Source organism: Arachis stenosperma, chromosome 4 (genome assembly GCF_014773155.1).
Source record: "Arachis stenosperma cultivar V10309 chromosome 4, arast.V10309.gnm1.PFL2, whole genome shotgun sequence".
NCBI lineage: Eukaryota > Viridiplantae > Streptophyta > Magnoliopsida > Fabales > Fabaceae > Arachis > Arachis stenosperma.
The window spans coordinates 104,254,787-104,271,215 of record NC_080380.1 but is presented as its reverse complement, the minus strand read 5'-3'; the positions used below and the strand labels follow the sequence as shown (position 1 = coordinate 104,271,215).

General features: G+C 39.5%; 2 non-coding genes across 2 annotated transcripts; one reads left to right on the top strand and one right to left on the bottom strand.

The window, feature by feature from the left end:
• The first annotated feature begins 258 nt into the window (after nucleotides 1-258).
• Nucleotides 259-366, top strand: LOC130977388 (small nucleolar RNA R71). Its single transcript, XR_009085080.1, has one exon. It is a non-coding gene; the product is annotated as a small nucleolar RNA R71 (small nucleolar RNA).
• Nucleotides 367-10,945: 10,579 nt separating this feature from the next.
• LOC130978626 (small nucleolar RNA R71) lies at nucleotides 10,946-11,053 on the bottom strand. Its single transcript, XR_009086248.1, has one exon. It is a non-coding gene; the product is annotated as a small nucleolar RNA R71 (small nucleolar RNA).
• Nucleotides 11,054-16,429: the final 5,376 nt, after the last annotated feature.

Here is a 16,429-nt window from a genome sequence, read left to right as displayed (position 1 = left end):
AGTCAATATTTTATTCTGAGCCAAAATGGCGTTCAGAGTGTCAATCTCAAGAACTCCTTTCTTCTGACTAGTCCCATTGTTCACAGGATTCCTTTCAGAAGTGTACATGAATTGGTTATTTGCAACCATTTCAATGAGCTCTTGAGCCTCTGTAGGCGTCTTCTTCAGATGAAGAGATCCTCCAGCAGAGCTATCCAAGGACATCTTGGATAGTTCAGAGAGACCATCATAGAAAATACCTATGATGCTCCATTCAGAAAGCATGTCAGAAGGACATCTTCTGATCAATTGTTTGTATCTTTCCCAAGCTTCATAGAGGGATTCTCCATCCTTCTGTCTGAAGGTTTGGACTTCCACTCTAAGCTTACTCCATCTTTGTGGTGGAAAGAACTTTGCCAAGAAGGCATTGACTAGCTTTTCCCAAGAGTCCAGGCTTTCTTTAGGTTGAGAGTCCAACCATATTCTAGCTCTGTCTCTTACAGCAAAAGGGAATAGCATCAGTCTATAGACCTCAGGGTCAACCCCATTAGTCTTGACTGTGTCACAGATTTGCAAGAATTCAGCTAAGAACTGATGAGGATCTTCCATTGGAAGTCCATGGAACTTGCAATTCTGTTGCATTAGAGAAACTAATTGAGGCTTAAGCTCAAAGTTGTTTGCTCCAATGGCAGGGATAGAGATGCTTCTCCCATAAAAATCAGGAGTAGGTGCAGTGAAGTCACCCAGCACCTTCCTTGCATTGTTGGCATTGTTGTTATTTTCGGCTGCCATGAGTTCTTCTTCTTTGAAGAATTCGGTCAGGTCCTCTAAAGAGAGTTGTGCTTTGGCTTCTCTTAGCTTTTTCTTCAAGGTCCTTTCGGGTTCAGGGTCAGCTTCAACAAGAATGCCTTTGTCTCTGCTCCTGCTCATATGAAAGAGAAGAGAACAAGAAAATGTGGAATCCTCTATGTCACAGTATAGAGATTCCTTGAGGTGTCAGAGGAAAAGAGAAATAGAAAGAAGAAGGAGAAGAAGAATTCGAACTTTACTTAGATAAGGTTCGAATTGTGCATTGAGAAGGAGTGGTACTCCATAAATAGAAGGATGTGAGAAGGAGGGAAGAGAATTTTCGAAAATTCAATTAAAAAGATTTTGAAAACATTTTAAAAATTTGATTGATAATTTTCGAAAATTCAAAGTGAAAAAGAAATCAAGTGATTTTTGAAAAAGATTTTGAAATTAGAAGTTAAAAGGATTTGATTGAAAACTTATTTTGAAAAAGATGTGATTGAGAAGATATGATTTGAAAACAATTTTAAAAAGATATGATTTGAAAACAAATTTTTTTTTTAAAAAAAAAAGATATGATTTGAAAAACATTTTAAAAAGATTTGATTTTGAAAGTTAATGACTTGCCTAACAAGAAAAGATATGATTCAAACATTTAAACCTTTCTCAACAGAAAAGGCAACAAATTTGAGATGTTCAATCAAATCATTAATTGTTAGTACGTATCTTTGAAAAAGGAAAGAAATTGATTTTGAAAACATTTGATTGAAAAGATATGATTTGAAAAAGATTTGATTTTGAAAAACTTTGAAAACTTGAAAAAAATTGATTTTGAAAACAAAATCTTCCCCCTAGCACCATCCTGGCGTTAAACGCCCAGAATGGTATCCATTCTGGCGTTTAACGCCCAAAATGCACCCTTTTTGGGCGTTAAACGCCCAACCAGGTACCCTGGCTGGCGTTTAAACGCCAGTCTGCCTTCTTCACTGGGCATTTTTGAATGCCCAGCTTTTTCTGTATAATTCCTCTGCAGTATGTTCTGAACCTTCAATTCTTTGTATCATTGACTTGAAAAGACACAAATTAAAAATATTTTTGGATTTTTAATAATCAAAATGCAACAAGAATCAAATAAAAATGCATGCAAGACACCAAACTTAGCAGTTTGTATACTACTGACACTATATGGGACACATAAACACTCAAGTCAAAAGAATTCAAAGATCAGAGTAAGAAATCATCAAGAATTACTTGAAGATCCTTAAGACACATGAATGAATGCATGCAATTGACACCAAACTTAAGATGAGACACTAGACTCAAGCAAGAAACATCAAATATTTTTGGGTTTTTATGATTTTCTAATTTTTTTGTGCTTTTTCGAAAATTAAGTGGAAAAAGATATCAAAATTCTTAATGAGAATTCCAGGAATCAGTGCAATGCTAGTCTAAGACTCCGGTCCAGGAATTAGACATGGCTTCACAGCCAGCCAAGCTTTCAGAGAAAGCTTCGGTCCAAAACACTAGAAATGGCCAAAGGCCAGCCAAGCCTTAGCAGATCACTGCTCCAAAAGCAAGATCAACAAGCTCTTGTGATGACAAGTTGAAACCTCGGTCCAATGAAATTAGACATGGCTTTACAGCCAGCCAGATTTCAGCAAATCATCATGAAACTCTAGAATTCATCTTCAAGAATTTCGAAAAAAAATAAAATGCCTAATCTAAGCAACAAGATGAACCGTCAGTTGTCCATACACAAGAACAATCCCCCGGCAACGGCGCCAAAAACTTGGTGCACGAAATTGTGATCAATACTTTTCAAAACACAGAACAATCCCTAGTAATGGCTCCAAAGACTTGGTGCTCAATACCATGGCATAAACACAACTTCGCACAACTAACCAGCAAGTGCACTGGGTCGTCCAAGTAATAAACCTTACGCGAGTAAGGGTCGATCCCACGGAGATTGGTGGTATGAAGCAAGCTATGGTCACCTTGTGAATCTCAGTCAGGCAAACTCGGATGGGTATAGTGATAAACGAAAATAACATAAAAGATAAAGATAGAGATACTTATGTATATCATTGGTGTAAGAGCTTCAGACAAGCGTATGAAGATGCCTTCCCTTCCGTCTCTCTGCTTTCCTACAGTCTTCATCCAATCCTTCTTACTCCTTTCCATGGCAAGCTCGTGTAGGGTTTCACCGTTGTCAATGGCTACCTCCCATCCTCGCAGTGAAAGCTAATGCTCACGCACTCTGTCACAGTACGGCCAATCACCGGTTTGGTTCCCGCTCCTACTGGAATAGAATCCCTCTTTTGCGTCTGTCACTAACGCCCAGCAGGTTAAAGTTTGAAGCACGTCACAGTCATTCAATCATTGAATCCTACTCAGAATACCACAGACAAGGTTAGACCTTCCGGATTCTCTTGAATGCCGCCATCAGTTCTTGCCTATACCACGAAGACTCTGATCTCACGGAATGGCTGGCTCGTTTGTCAGGCGAGCACTCGGTTGTCAGGCGATCAACCATGCATCATGCAATCAGAAATCCAAGAGATATTCACTAAGCCTCAGATGCTTGTAGAACAAGAATGGTTGTCAGTCACCTTGTTCATAGGTGAGAATGATGATGAGTGTCAATCATCACCTTCATCAGATTGAAGAACAAGTGATATCTTGGACAAAGAACAAGCGGAATTGAATAGAAGAACAATAGTAATTGCATTAATACTCGAGGTACAGCAGAGCTCCACACCTTAATCTATGGTGTGTAGAAACTCCACCGTTGAAAATACATAAGAACAAGGTCTAGGCATGGCCGAATGGCCAGCCTCCCAAAGTGAGTTCAATTGTCAAAACATGATCAAAAGACTCTCTATCGATCCGAAGATGATAAATACAATAAAAAGGTCCTATATATAGAAAACTAGTAGCCTAGGGTGTACAGAGATGAGTAAATGACATAAAAATCCACTTTCGGGCCCACTTGGTGTGTGCTTGGGCTGAGCAATGAAGCATTTTCGTGTAGAGACTTCTCTTGGAGTTAAACGCCAGCTTTTATGCCAGTTTGGGCGTTTAACTCCCAATTAGGTGCCAGTTCCAGCGTTTAACGCTGGAATTTCTGTAGGTGACTTTGAACGCCGGTTTGGGCCATCAAATCTTGGGCAAAGTATAGACTATCATATATTGCTGGAAAGCCCAGGATGTCTACTTTCCAACGCCGTTGAGAGCGCGCCAATTGGGCTTCTGTAGCTCCAGAAAATCCACTTCGAGTGCAGGGAGGTCAGAATCCAACAGCATCTGCAGTCCTTTTCAGTCTCTGAATCAGATTTTTGCTCAGGTCCCTCAATTTCAGCCAGAAAATACCTGAAATCACAGAAAAATACACAAACTCATAGTAAAGTCCAGAAAAGTGAATTTTAACTAAAAACTAATAAAAATATACTAAGAACTCAACTAAAACTACTAAAAACATACTAAAAACAATGCCAAAAAGCGTACAAATTATCCGCTCATCAATCCTCCAGCAGAGTTATCCAAGGACATCTTGGATAGTTCAGAGAGACCATCATAGAAAATACCTATGATGCTCCATTCAGAAAGCATGTCAGAAGGACATCTTCTGATCAATTGTTGTATCTTTCCCAAGCTTCATAGAGGGATTCTCCATCCTTCTGTCTGAAGGTTTGGACTTCCACTCTAAGCTTACTCCATCTTTGTGGTGGAAAGAACTTTGCCAAGAAGGCATTGACTAGCTTTTCCCAAGAATCCAGGCTTTCTTTAGGTTGTGAATCCAACCATATTCTAGCTCTGTCTCTTACAGCAAAAGGGAATAGCATCAGTCTGTAGACCTCAGGGTCAACCCCATTGGTCTTGACTGTGTCACAGATTTGCAAGAATTCAGCTAAGAACTGATGAGGATCTTCCATTGGAAGTCCATGGAACTTGCAATTCTGTTGCATTAGAGAAACTAATTGAGGCTTAAGCTCAAAGTTGTTTGCTCCAATGGCAGGGATAGAGATGCTTCTCCCATAAAAATCAGGAGTAGGTGCAGTAAAGTCACCCAGCACCTTCCTTGCATTGTTTGCATTATTGTTGTTTTCGGCTGCCATGTCTTCTTCTTCTTTGAAGAATTCGGTCAGGTCCTCTAAAGAGAGTTGTGCTTTGGCTTCTCTTAGCTTTCTCTTCAAGGTCCTTTCGGGTTCAGGGTCAGCTTCAACAAGAATGCCTTTGTCTCTGCTCCTGCTCATATGAAAGAGAAGAGAACAAGAAAATGTGGAATCCTCTATGTCACAGTATAGAGATTCCTTGAGGTGTCAGAGGAAAAGAGAAATAGAAAGAAGAAGGAGAAGAAGAATTCGAACTTTACTTAGATAAGGTTCGAATTGTGCATTGAGAAGGAGTGGTACTCCATAAATAGAAGGATGTGAGAAGGAGGGAAGAGAATTTTCGAAAATTCAATTAAAAAGATTTTGAAAACATTTTGAAAATTTGATTGATAATTTTCGAAAATTCAAAGTGAAAAAGAAATCAAGTGATTTTTGAAAAAGATTTTGAAATTAGAAGTTAAAAGGATTTGATTGAAAACTTATTTTGAAAAAGATGTGATTGAGAAGATATGATTTGAAAACAATTTTAAAAAGATATGATTTGAAAACAATTTTTTTTTTTAAAAAAAAGATATGATTTGAAAACAATTTTAAAAAGATTTGATTTTAAAAATTAATGACTTGCCTAACAAGAAAAGATATGATTTGAAACATTTAAACCTTTCTCAACAGAAAAGGTAACAATCTTGTGATGTTTCAATCAAATCATTAATTGTTAGTAAGTATCTTTGAAAAAGGAAAGAAATTGATTTTGAAAACATTTGATTGAAAAGATATGATTTGAAAAAGATTTTATTTTGAAAAACTTTGAAAACTTGAAAAAAATTGATTTTGAAAACAAAATCTTCCCCCTAGCACCATCCTGGCGTTAAACGCCCAGAATGGTATCCATTCTGGCGTTTAACGCCCAAAATGCACCCTTTTTGGGCGTTAAACGCCCAACCAGGTACCCTGGCTGGCGTTTAAACGCCAGTCTGCCTTCTTCACTGGGCATTTTTGAATGCCCAGCTTTTTCTGTATAATTCCTCTGCAGTATGTTCTGAACCTTCAATTCTTTGTATCATTGACTTGAAAAGACACAAATTAAAATATTTTTGGATTTTTAATAATCAAAATGCAACAAGAATCAATAACAATGCATGCAAGACACCAACTTAGCAGTTTGTATACTACTGACACTATATGGGACACATAAACACTCAAGTCAAAAGAATTCAAAGATCAGAGTAAGAAATCATCAAGAATTACTTGAAGATCCTTAAGACACATGAATGAATGCATGCAATTGACACCAAACTTAAGATGAGACACTAGACTCAAGCAAGAAATATCAAATATTTTTGGGTTTTTATGATTTTCTAATTTTTTTGTGCTTTTTCGAAAATTAAATGGAAAAAGATATCAAAATTCTTAATGAGAATTCCAGGAATCAGTGCAATGCTAGTCTAAGACTCCGGTCCAGGAATTAGACATGGCTTCACAGCCAGCCAAACTTTCAAAGAAAGCTTCGGTCCAAAACACTAGACATGGCCAAAGGCCAGCCAAGCCTTAGCAGATCACTGCTCCAAAAGCAAGATCACAAGCTCTTGTGATGATAAGTTGAAACCTCGGTCCAATGAAATTAGACATGGCTTTATAGCCAGCCAGATTTCAGCAAATCATCATGAAACTCTAGAATTCATCTGCAAGAATTTCGAAAAAAAATAAATGCCTAATCTAAGCAACAAGATGAACCGTCAGTTGTCCATACACAAGAACAATCCCCGGCAACGGCGCCAAAAACTTGGTGCACGATATTGTGATCAATACTTTTCAAAACATAAACAATCCCTAGTAATGGCTCCAAAGACTTGGTGCTCAATACCATGGCATAAACACAACTTCGCACAACTAACCAGCAAGTGCACTGGGTCGTCCAAGTAATAAACCTTACTCGAGTAAGGGTCGATCCCACGGAGATTGGTGGTATGAAGCAAGCTATGGTCATCTTGTAAATCTCAGTCTGGCAGACTCAAATGGGTATAGTGATAAACGAAAATACATAAAAGATAAAGATAGAGATACTTATGTATATCATTGGTGTAAGAGCTTCAGACAAGCGTATGAAGATGCCTTCCCTTCCGTCTCTCTGCTTTCTGATGAGCGGATAATTTGTATACTTTTTGGCATTGTTTTTAGTATGTTTTTGATATCTTTTAGTTAGATTTTAGTACATTTTTATTAGTTTTTATTTAAAATTCACTTTTCTGGACTTTACTAGGAGTTTGTGTGTTTTTCTGTGATTTCAGGTATTTTCTGGCTGAAATTGAGGGACCTGAGCAAAAATCTGATTCAGAGACCAAAAAGGACTGCAGATGCTGTTGGATTCTGACCTCCCTGCACTCGAAGTGGATTTTCTGGAGCTACAGAAGCCCAATTGGCGCGCTCGCAACGGCGTTGGAAAGTAGACATCCAGGGCTTTCCAGCAATATATAATAGTCCATACTTTGTCCAAGATTTGATGGCCCAAACCCGCAAAGCAATCCGGCCTCAGGAATTCCAGCGTTAAACGCCGGAACAGGAATAAAAGTTGGAGTTAAACGCCCAAACTGGCATGGGAGCTGGCGTTAACTCCAGAAAAGTTTCTCTACACGAATTTCCTTGATTGCTCAGCCCAAGCACACACCAAGTGGGCCCGGAAGTGGATTTTTATGTCATTTACTCATCTTTGTACACCTAGGCTACTAGTTATCTATAAGTAGGACCTTTTACTATTGTATTGGTATCGGGACTTTGGTAGCTATCGAGACTTTGGTAGCTATCTTTGTTTTATGCTATCTTAGACCTCTGGGAGGCTGGCCATTCGGCCATGCCTAGACCCTGTTCTTATGTATTTTCAACGGTGGAGTTTCTACACACCATAGATTAAGGGTGTGGAGCTCTGCTGTACCTCGAGTATTAATGCAATTACTATTGTTCTTCCATTCAATTCCGCTTGTTCTTTTACCAAGATATCACTTGTTCTTCAACATGATGATGGTGATGATTGACGCCCATCACCACTCTCACCTATGAACAAGGTGATTGACAACCATTCTTGTTCTACAAGCATTCGAGGCTTAGTGAATATCTCTTGGATTCTTCGGAGTCTTCGTGGTATAGGCAGGACCTGATGGCAGCATTCAAGAGAATCCGGAAGGTCTAACCTTGTCTGTGGTGTTCTGAGTAGGATTCAATGACTGAATGACTGTGACGTGCTTCAAACCCTGAGGGCGGGGGCGTTAGCGATAACGCAAAAGAATCACTGGATTCTATTCCGCGCCTGATTGAGAACCGCAGATGAATTCCGCTATGCCGTGACAGGACATATGCAATCGCTTTCACTGAGAGGATGGGAGGTAGCTGCTGACAACAGTGAGACCCTATACGAGCTTGCCATGGAAAGAGTAAGAAAGGATTGGATGAAGGCTGTAGGAAAGCAGAGAGACGGAAGGGAAGGCATCTTCATACACTTGTCTGAAGCTCATACACCAATGATATACATAAGTATCACTATCTTTATCTTCTATGTTATTTTCGTTCATCACCATATATATCTGAGTTTGCCTGACTAAGATTTACAAGATGACCATAGCTTGCTTCAATACTAACAATCTCCGTGGATCGACCTTACTCACGTAAGGTTTTATACTTGGACGACCCAGTGCACTTGCTGGTTAGTTGTGCGAAGTTGTGTAATGCCATGGTATTAAGCGCACCAAGTTTTGGAGCCATTACCAGGGATTATGAGAGTTGTGAAAAAGTATAGTTCACAATTTCGCCGACCAAGTTTTTGGCGCCGTTGCCGGGGATTGTTCATGTTTTGAGCAAGCTTTTGGTAACATCAGAGCCAAGATCCGGCAACAACATCAAATTTTTGGTGTTATTGCCCGGGATGTTTAGGCTGGACAACTGACGGTTCATCTTGTTGCTTAGATTAGGTATTTTTTTCGAAATTCTTGAAGGTGAATTCTAGAGTTTCATGATGATTGTTGAAATCTGGCTGGCTGAGAAGCCATGTCTAATCTGATTGGACCGAGGTTTCAACTTATCACCACAAGAGCTTGTTGATTTCGTATCAATCTTGCTGTTGGAGCAGTGATTTGCTAAGGCTTGGCTGACCTTGGTCATGTCTAGTGTTTTGGACCGAAGCTTTCTTTGAAAGCTTGGCTGGCTGTGAAGCCATGTCTAATTCCTGGACCGGAGCCTTAGACTAGCATTGCACTGATTCCTGGAATTCTCATTAAGAATTTTGATACTTTTTTTTCACTTAATTTTCGAAAAATACAAAAAAATTTGCAAAACCATAAAATCCCAAAAATATTTCTTGTTTGAGTCTAGAGTCTCATCTTAAGTTTAGTGTCAAATGCATGTTTTTGTTATATTTTTCGAATCCATGCATATATTTCTTTGTTTTGATCTTTGAATTCTATTGACTTGAAGTATTTTGTGTGTCTCATATGCATTTTCATGTTGTTAGTGTCAGTAGTACACAAACTGCTAAGTTTGGTGTCTTGCATGCATTGTTAATTGATTCCTTTTGCATTTTGATTATCAAAAAAATCCAAAAATATTTTTAATTTGTGTCCTTTCAAGTCAATGATACAAAGAATTGAAGATTCAAAACATGCTGCAGAGGAATTATACAGAAAAAGCTGAGCATTCAAAAATGCCCAGTGAAGAAGGCAGACTGGCGTTTAAACGCCAGCCAGGGTACCTGGTTGGGCGTTTAACGCCCAAAAAGGGTGCATTTTGGGCGTTAAACGCCAGAATGTATACCATTCTGGGCGTTTAACGCCAGGATGGTGCAGGGGGAAGATTTTGTTTTCAAAATCAATTTTTTTCAAATTTTTCAAAATCAAATCTTTTTCAAATCAAATCTTTTCAATCAAATGTTTTCAAAATCAATTTCTTTCCTTTTTAAAAGATACTTACTAACAATTAATGATTTGATTGAACATCACAAGATTGTTACCTTTTCTGTTGAGAAAGGTTTGAATGTTTCAAATCATATCTTTTCTTGTTAGGCAAGTCATTCATTTTTAAAATCATATCTTTTCAAATGGTTTTCAAATCATATCTTTTAAAAATTTTCAAATCATATCTTCTCAATCACATTTTTTTTAAACTCATAACTTTTCATTAAATCTTTTTAACCACATCTTTTTCAAAACAGTTTTCAATCAAATCTTTTTAATTTCTAATTTCAAAATCTTTTTCAAAATCACTTGGTTTCTTTTCCACTTTGATTTTCGAAAATCAATTGATGTTTTTCAAAATGTTTTCAAAGTATTTTAATTAATTTCGAAAATCTTCTTCCCTCCTTCTCACATCCTTCTATTTATGGAGTGCCACTCCTTCTCAATGCACAATTCGAACCTTATCTAACTAAAGTTCGAATTTATCTTCTCCTTCTTCTTTCTATTTCTCTTGTCCTCTGACACTTAAAGGAATCTCTATACTGTGACATAGAGGATTCCACATTTTCTTGTTCCCTTCTCTTTCATATGAGCAGGAGCAAGGACAAAGGCATTCTTGTTGAAGCTGATCCTGAACCCGAAAGGACTTTGAAGAGAAAGCTAAGAGAAGCCAAAGCACAACTCTCTTTAGAGGACCTGACCGAATTCTTCAAGGAAGAAAACATGGCAGCAGAAAACAACAACAATGCAAACAATGCAAGGAAGGTGCTGGGTGACTTTACTGCACCTACTCCTGATTTTTATGGGAGAAGCATCTCTATCCCTGCCATTGGAGCAAACAACTTTGAGCTTAAGCCTCAATTAGTTTCTCTAATGCAACAGAATTGCAAGTTCCATGGACTTCCAATGGAAGATCCTCATCAGTTTTTAGCTGAATTCTTGCAAATCTGTGACACAGTCAAGACTAATGGGGTTAACCCTGAAGTCTATAGACTGATGCTATTCCCTTTTGCTGTAAGAGACAGGGCTAGAATATGGTTGGATTCTCAACCTAAAGAAAGCCTGGACTCTTGGGAAAAGCTAGTCAATGCCTTCTTGGCAAAATTCTTTCCACCACAAAGATGGAGTAAGCTTAGAGTGGAAGTCCAAACCTTTAGACAAAAGGATGGAGAATCCCTCTATGAAGCTTGGGAAAGATACAAACAATTAATCAGAAAATGTCCTTCTGACATGCTTTCTGAATGGAGCAGCATAGGTATTTTCTATGATGGTCTCTCTGAACTATCTAAGATGTCCTTGGATAGCTCTGCAGGAGGATCTCTTCATCTGAAGAAGACGCCTACTGAAGCTCAAGAACTGATTGAAATGGTTGCAAATAACCAATTCATGTACACTTCTGAAAGAAATCCTGTGAACAATGGGACTAGTCAGAAGAAAGGAGTTCTTGAGATTGATGCTCTGAATGCCATACTGGCTCAGAATAAGATATTGACTCAACAAGTCAATTTGATTTCTCAAAGTCTGTCTGGAATGCAAAATGCACCAAACAGTACTAAGGATGCTTCATCTAAGGAAGAAGCTTATGATCCTGAGAACCCTTCCATGGAAGAGGTGAATTACCTAGGAGAACCCTATGGAAACACCTATAATTCTTCATGGAGAAATCACCCAAATCTCTCATGGAAGAATCAGAGAGACCTCAACAAGGTTTCAATAACAATAATGGTGGAAGAAACAGGTTTAGCAATGGCAAGCCTTTTCCATCATCTTCTCAGCAACAGACAGAGAGCTCTAAGCAGAATAATTCTGACTTAGCAACCATGGTCTCTGATCTGATCAAAACCACTCAAAGTTTCATGACTGAAACTAGATCTTCCATTAGGAATTTGGAAGGACAAGTGGGTCAGCTGAGCAAGAAAATTACTGAACTTCCTCCAAGCACTCTCCCAAGTAACACTGAAGAAAATCCAAAAGGAGAGTGCAAAGCCATAGACATGGCCGAATTCTGGGAGGAAGGAGAGGCAGTGAACGCCACTGAGGAAGACCTCAATGGGCGTGCACTGGCCTCCAGTGAGTTCCCCAATGAGGAACCATGGGAATCTGAGGCTCAAAATGAGACCATAGAGATTCCATTGGACTTACTTCTGCCATTCATGAGCTCTGATGAGTATTCTTCCTCTGAAGAGGATGAGTATGTTACTGAAGAGCAAGTTGCTAAATACCTTGGAGCAATCATGAAACTAAATGACAAGTTATTTGGAAATGAGACTTGGGAGGATGAACCTCCCTTGCTCACCAAAGAACTGGATGACTTGTCTAGGCAGAAACTACCTCAAAAGAGGCAGGATCCTGGGAAGTTTTCTATACCTTGTACCATAGGCACCATGACCTTCAAGAAGGCCTTGTGTGACTTAGGGTCAAGTGTAAACCTCATGCCCCTCTCTGTAATGGAGAAATTAGGGATCCTTGAGGTGCAAGCTGCAAGAATCTCATTAGAGATGGCAGACAATTCAAGAAAACAAGCTCATGGACTTATAGAGAATGTTTTGGTGAAGATTGAAGACCATTACATTCCTACTGATTTCATAGTCCTAGAGACTGGGAAGTGCATGGATGAATCCATCATCCTTGGCAGACCATTCCTAGCCACAGCAAAGGCTGTGATTGATGTTGATAGAGGAGAGTTGATCATTCAAGTGAATGAAGAATCCATGGTGTTTAAGGCCCAAGGATATCCCTCTATCATCATGGAGAGGAAGCATGAAGAGCTTCTCTCAAAACAGAGCCAAACAGAGCCCCCACAGTCAAACTCTAAGTTTGGTGTTGGGAGGCCACAACCAAACTCTAAGTTTGGTGTTGAAACCCCACATTCAAACTCTAAGTTTGGTGTTGGGAGGTTTCAACACGGTTCTGAGTGTTTCTGAGGCTCCATGGGAGTCCTCTGTCAAGCTAATGACACTAAAGAAGCGCTTGTTGGGAGGCAACCCAATGTTTTATAATTAATTATTTTTTTTGTTATTTTATCTTTTTTGTAGGTTGATGATCATAAGAAGTCACAAAAACAATGAAAAAAGCAAAAACAAAATGAAAACAGGAAGAAAAACAGCACACCCTGGAGGAAGATGCTGCTGGCGTTCAAACGCCAGTCAGCCTAGCAGTTGGGCGTTTAACGCCCAGTCTGGCACCTTTCTGGGCGTTTAACGCCAGAAAAGGGCACCAGACTGGCGTTAAACACCAGTAAAGGGCAATAACTGGCGTTAAACGCCAGGAATGGGCACCAGCCCGGCGTTTAACGCCAGAAATGGGTCAAAACGTGGATTTTGATGCCATTTGGTGCAAGGATGACTTTTCCTTGACACTACAGGATCTGTGGACCCCACAGGACCCTACCATCACTCTCTCTCTTCTTCCCCCATTCACCAATCACCTCAACACCTCTTCCCCAAAACCCTTCACCTATCAAATCCCATCTTTCTCTTCACCACTCACATCCATCCTTCATAAAACCCCACCAACCTCACCCTTCAAATTCAAACCACTTTCCCTCCCAAACCCACCCTCAAATGGCCGAACCTTTACCCCCCCTCTCCTTTAAATACCCTTCTTCAACCCTTCATTTTCACACAACCTAAAGACCACTTCTTCCCCCTTTGGCCGAACACACTACCCTCCCCCTCTTCCTCATTTCTTCTTCTTCTACTCCTTTCTTTCTTCTTTTGCTCGAGGACGAGCAAACATTTTAAGTTTGGTGTGGTAAAAGCGTTGCTTTTTCGTTTTTCCATAACCATTATGGCACCAAAGGCCGGAGAAACCTCTAAAAAGAGGAAAGGGAAAGCAAAAGCTTCCACCTCCGAGTCATGGGAGATGGATAGATTCCTCTCAAGGGTGCATCAAGACCACTTCTATGAAGTTGTGGCCTTGAAGAAGGTGATCCCCGAAGTCCCCTTTTTACTCAAAAAGGGTGAATATCCGGAGATCCGCCATGAGATCCAAAGAAGAGGTTGGGAAGTACTTACCAACCCCATTCAACAAGTCGGAATCTTGATGGTTCAAGAGTTCTATGCCAATGCATGGATCACAAAGAACCATGACCAAAGTGTGAACCCGAATCCAAAGAATTATCTTACTATGGTTCGGGGGAAATACTTGGATTTTAGTCCGGAGAGTGTGAGGGTGGCGTTCAACTTGCCTATGATGCAAGGAGATGAGCATCCTTTCACTAGAAGGGTCAACTTTGATCAAAGGTTGGACCAAGTCCTCACAGTCATATGTGAAGAGGGCGCACAATGGAAGCAAGATTCAAGAGGAAAGCCGGTCCAATTGAGAAGGCATGACCTCAAGCCCGTGGCTAGAGGATGGTTAGAGTTCATACAACGCTCAATCATTCCCACTAGCAACCGGTCCGAAGTTACCATAGACCGGGCCATCATGATCCATAGCATCATGATTGGAGAAGAAATAGAAGTTAATGAGTTGGAGTTGACATAGAAGGAGATATCCCCATTGATGAGGACAAGCCCATCACCAAGAAAGGATGGAATACACAAGAGACCCCTCTCATCAAGAAATCCCTGAGATTCCTCAAGGGATGAACTTTCCTCCACAAAACTATTGGGAGCAACTAAACACCTCCCTAGGAGAATTAGTTCCAACATGGGACAACTAAGGGTGGAGCATCAAGAACACTCCATTCTCCTCCATGAAATTAGAGAAGATCAAAGAATCATGAGGAGGAGCAACAAAGACAAGGAAGAGACATTGAGGAGCTCAAGCACTCCATAGGACCTTCAAAAGCAAGGAAGAGCCGCCATCACTAAGGTGGACCCATTCCTTGATTTCCTTGTTCTTTATTCCCTTGTTTTCGAAATTTTTAGTGCTTTATGTTATCCATGCTTGTGTCTTATGATCATTAGTGTCTTAGTGTCTATGCCTTAAAGTTATGAATGTCCTATGAATCCATCACCTTTCTTGAATAAAAATGTGCTTAATTGAAAAAGGAAGAATTGCATGAATTTTGAATTTTATAATAGTTTAATTATTTTGATGTGGTGGCAATATTTTTGTTCTCTGAATGTATGTGTAAACAGTGCATATGTATCTTGAATTTGTGGTTCATGAATGTTGGCTCTTGAAAGAATGATGAAAAAGGAGACATGTTACTGAGGATCTGAAAAATCAATAAAATGATTCTTGAAGCAAGAAAAAGCTATTCAAAAAAAAAAAAAAAAAAAAAAAAAAAAAAAAAAAAACCGAAAAAAAAAAAAATCGAAAAAAAAAAGAAAGAAAAGAAAGAAAAAGAAAAGAAAAAAGTTGTGATCCAAGGCAAATAAGAGTGTGCTTAAGAACCCTGGACACCTCTAATTGGGGACTTTAGCAAAGCTGAGTCACAATCTGAAAAGGTTCACCCAATCATGTGTCTGTGGCATGTATGTATCCGGTGGTAATACTGGAAGACAGAGTGCTTTGGGCCACAGCCAAGACTCAATAAATAGCTATGTTCAAGAATCATCATACTTTACTAGGAGAATCATTAACACTATCTGGACTCTGAGTTCCTAAAGAAGCCAACCATTCTGAATTTCAAGGGATAGATTGAGATGCCAAAACTGTTCAGAGACAGAAGGTTTAAAAGCCCCGCTCATCTAGTTAATACTGATCTTCACAGATGTTTTTGGAATTCATTGCATATTCTTCTTTTGATCTTATTTGATTTTCAGTTGCTTGAGGACAAGCAACAATTTAAGTTTGGTGTTGTGATGAGCGGATAATTTGTATACTTTTTGGCATTGTTTTTAGTATGTTTTTGATATCTTTTAGTTAGATTTTAGTACATTTTTATTAGTTTTTATTTAAAATTCACTTTTCTGGACTTTACTAGGAGTTTGTGTGTTTTTCTGTGATTTCAGGTATTTTCTGGCTGAAATTGAGGGACCTGAGCAAAAATCTGATTCAGAGACCAAAAAGGACTGCAGATGCTGTTGGATTCTGACCTCCCTGCACTCGAAGTGGATTTTCTGGAGCTACAGAAGCCCAATTGGCGCGCTCGCAACGGCGTTGGAAAGTAGACATCCAGGGCTTTCCAGCAATATATAATAGTCCATACTTTGTCCAAGATTTGATGGCCCAAACCCGCAAAGCAATCCGGCCTCAGGAATTCCAGCGTTAAACGCCGGAACAGGAATAAAAGTTGGAGTTAAACGCCCAAACTGGCATGGGAGCTGGCGTTTAACTCCAGAAAAGTTCTCTACACGAATTTCCTTGATTGCTCAGCCCAAGCACACACCAAGTGGGCCCGGAAGTGGATTTTTATGTCATTTACTCATCTTTGTACACCTAGGCTACTAGTTATCTATAAGTAGGACCTTTTACTATTGTATTGGTATCGGGACTTTGGTAGCTATCGAGACTTTGGTAGCTATCTTTGTTTTATGCTATCTTAGACCTCTGGGAGGCTGGCCATTCGGCCATGCCTAGACCCTGTTCTTATTTTCAACGGTGGAGTTTCTACACACCATAGATTAAGGGTGTGGAGCTCTGCTGTACCTCGAGTATTAATGCAATTACTATTGTTCTTCCATTCAATTCCGCTTGTTCTTTTACCAAGATATCACT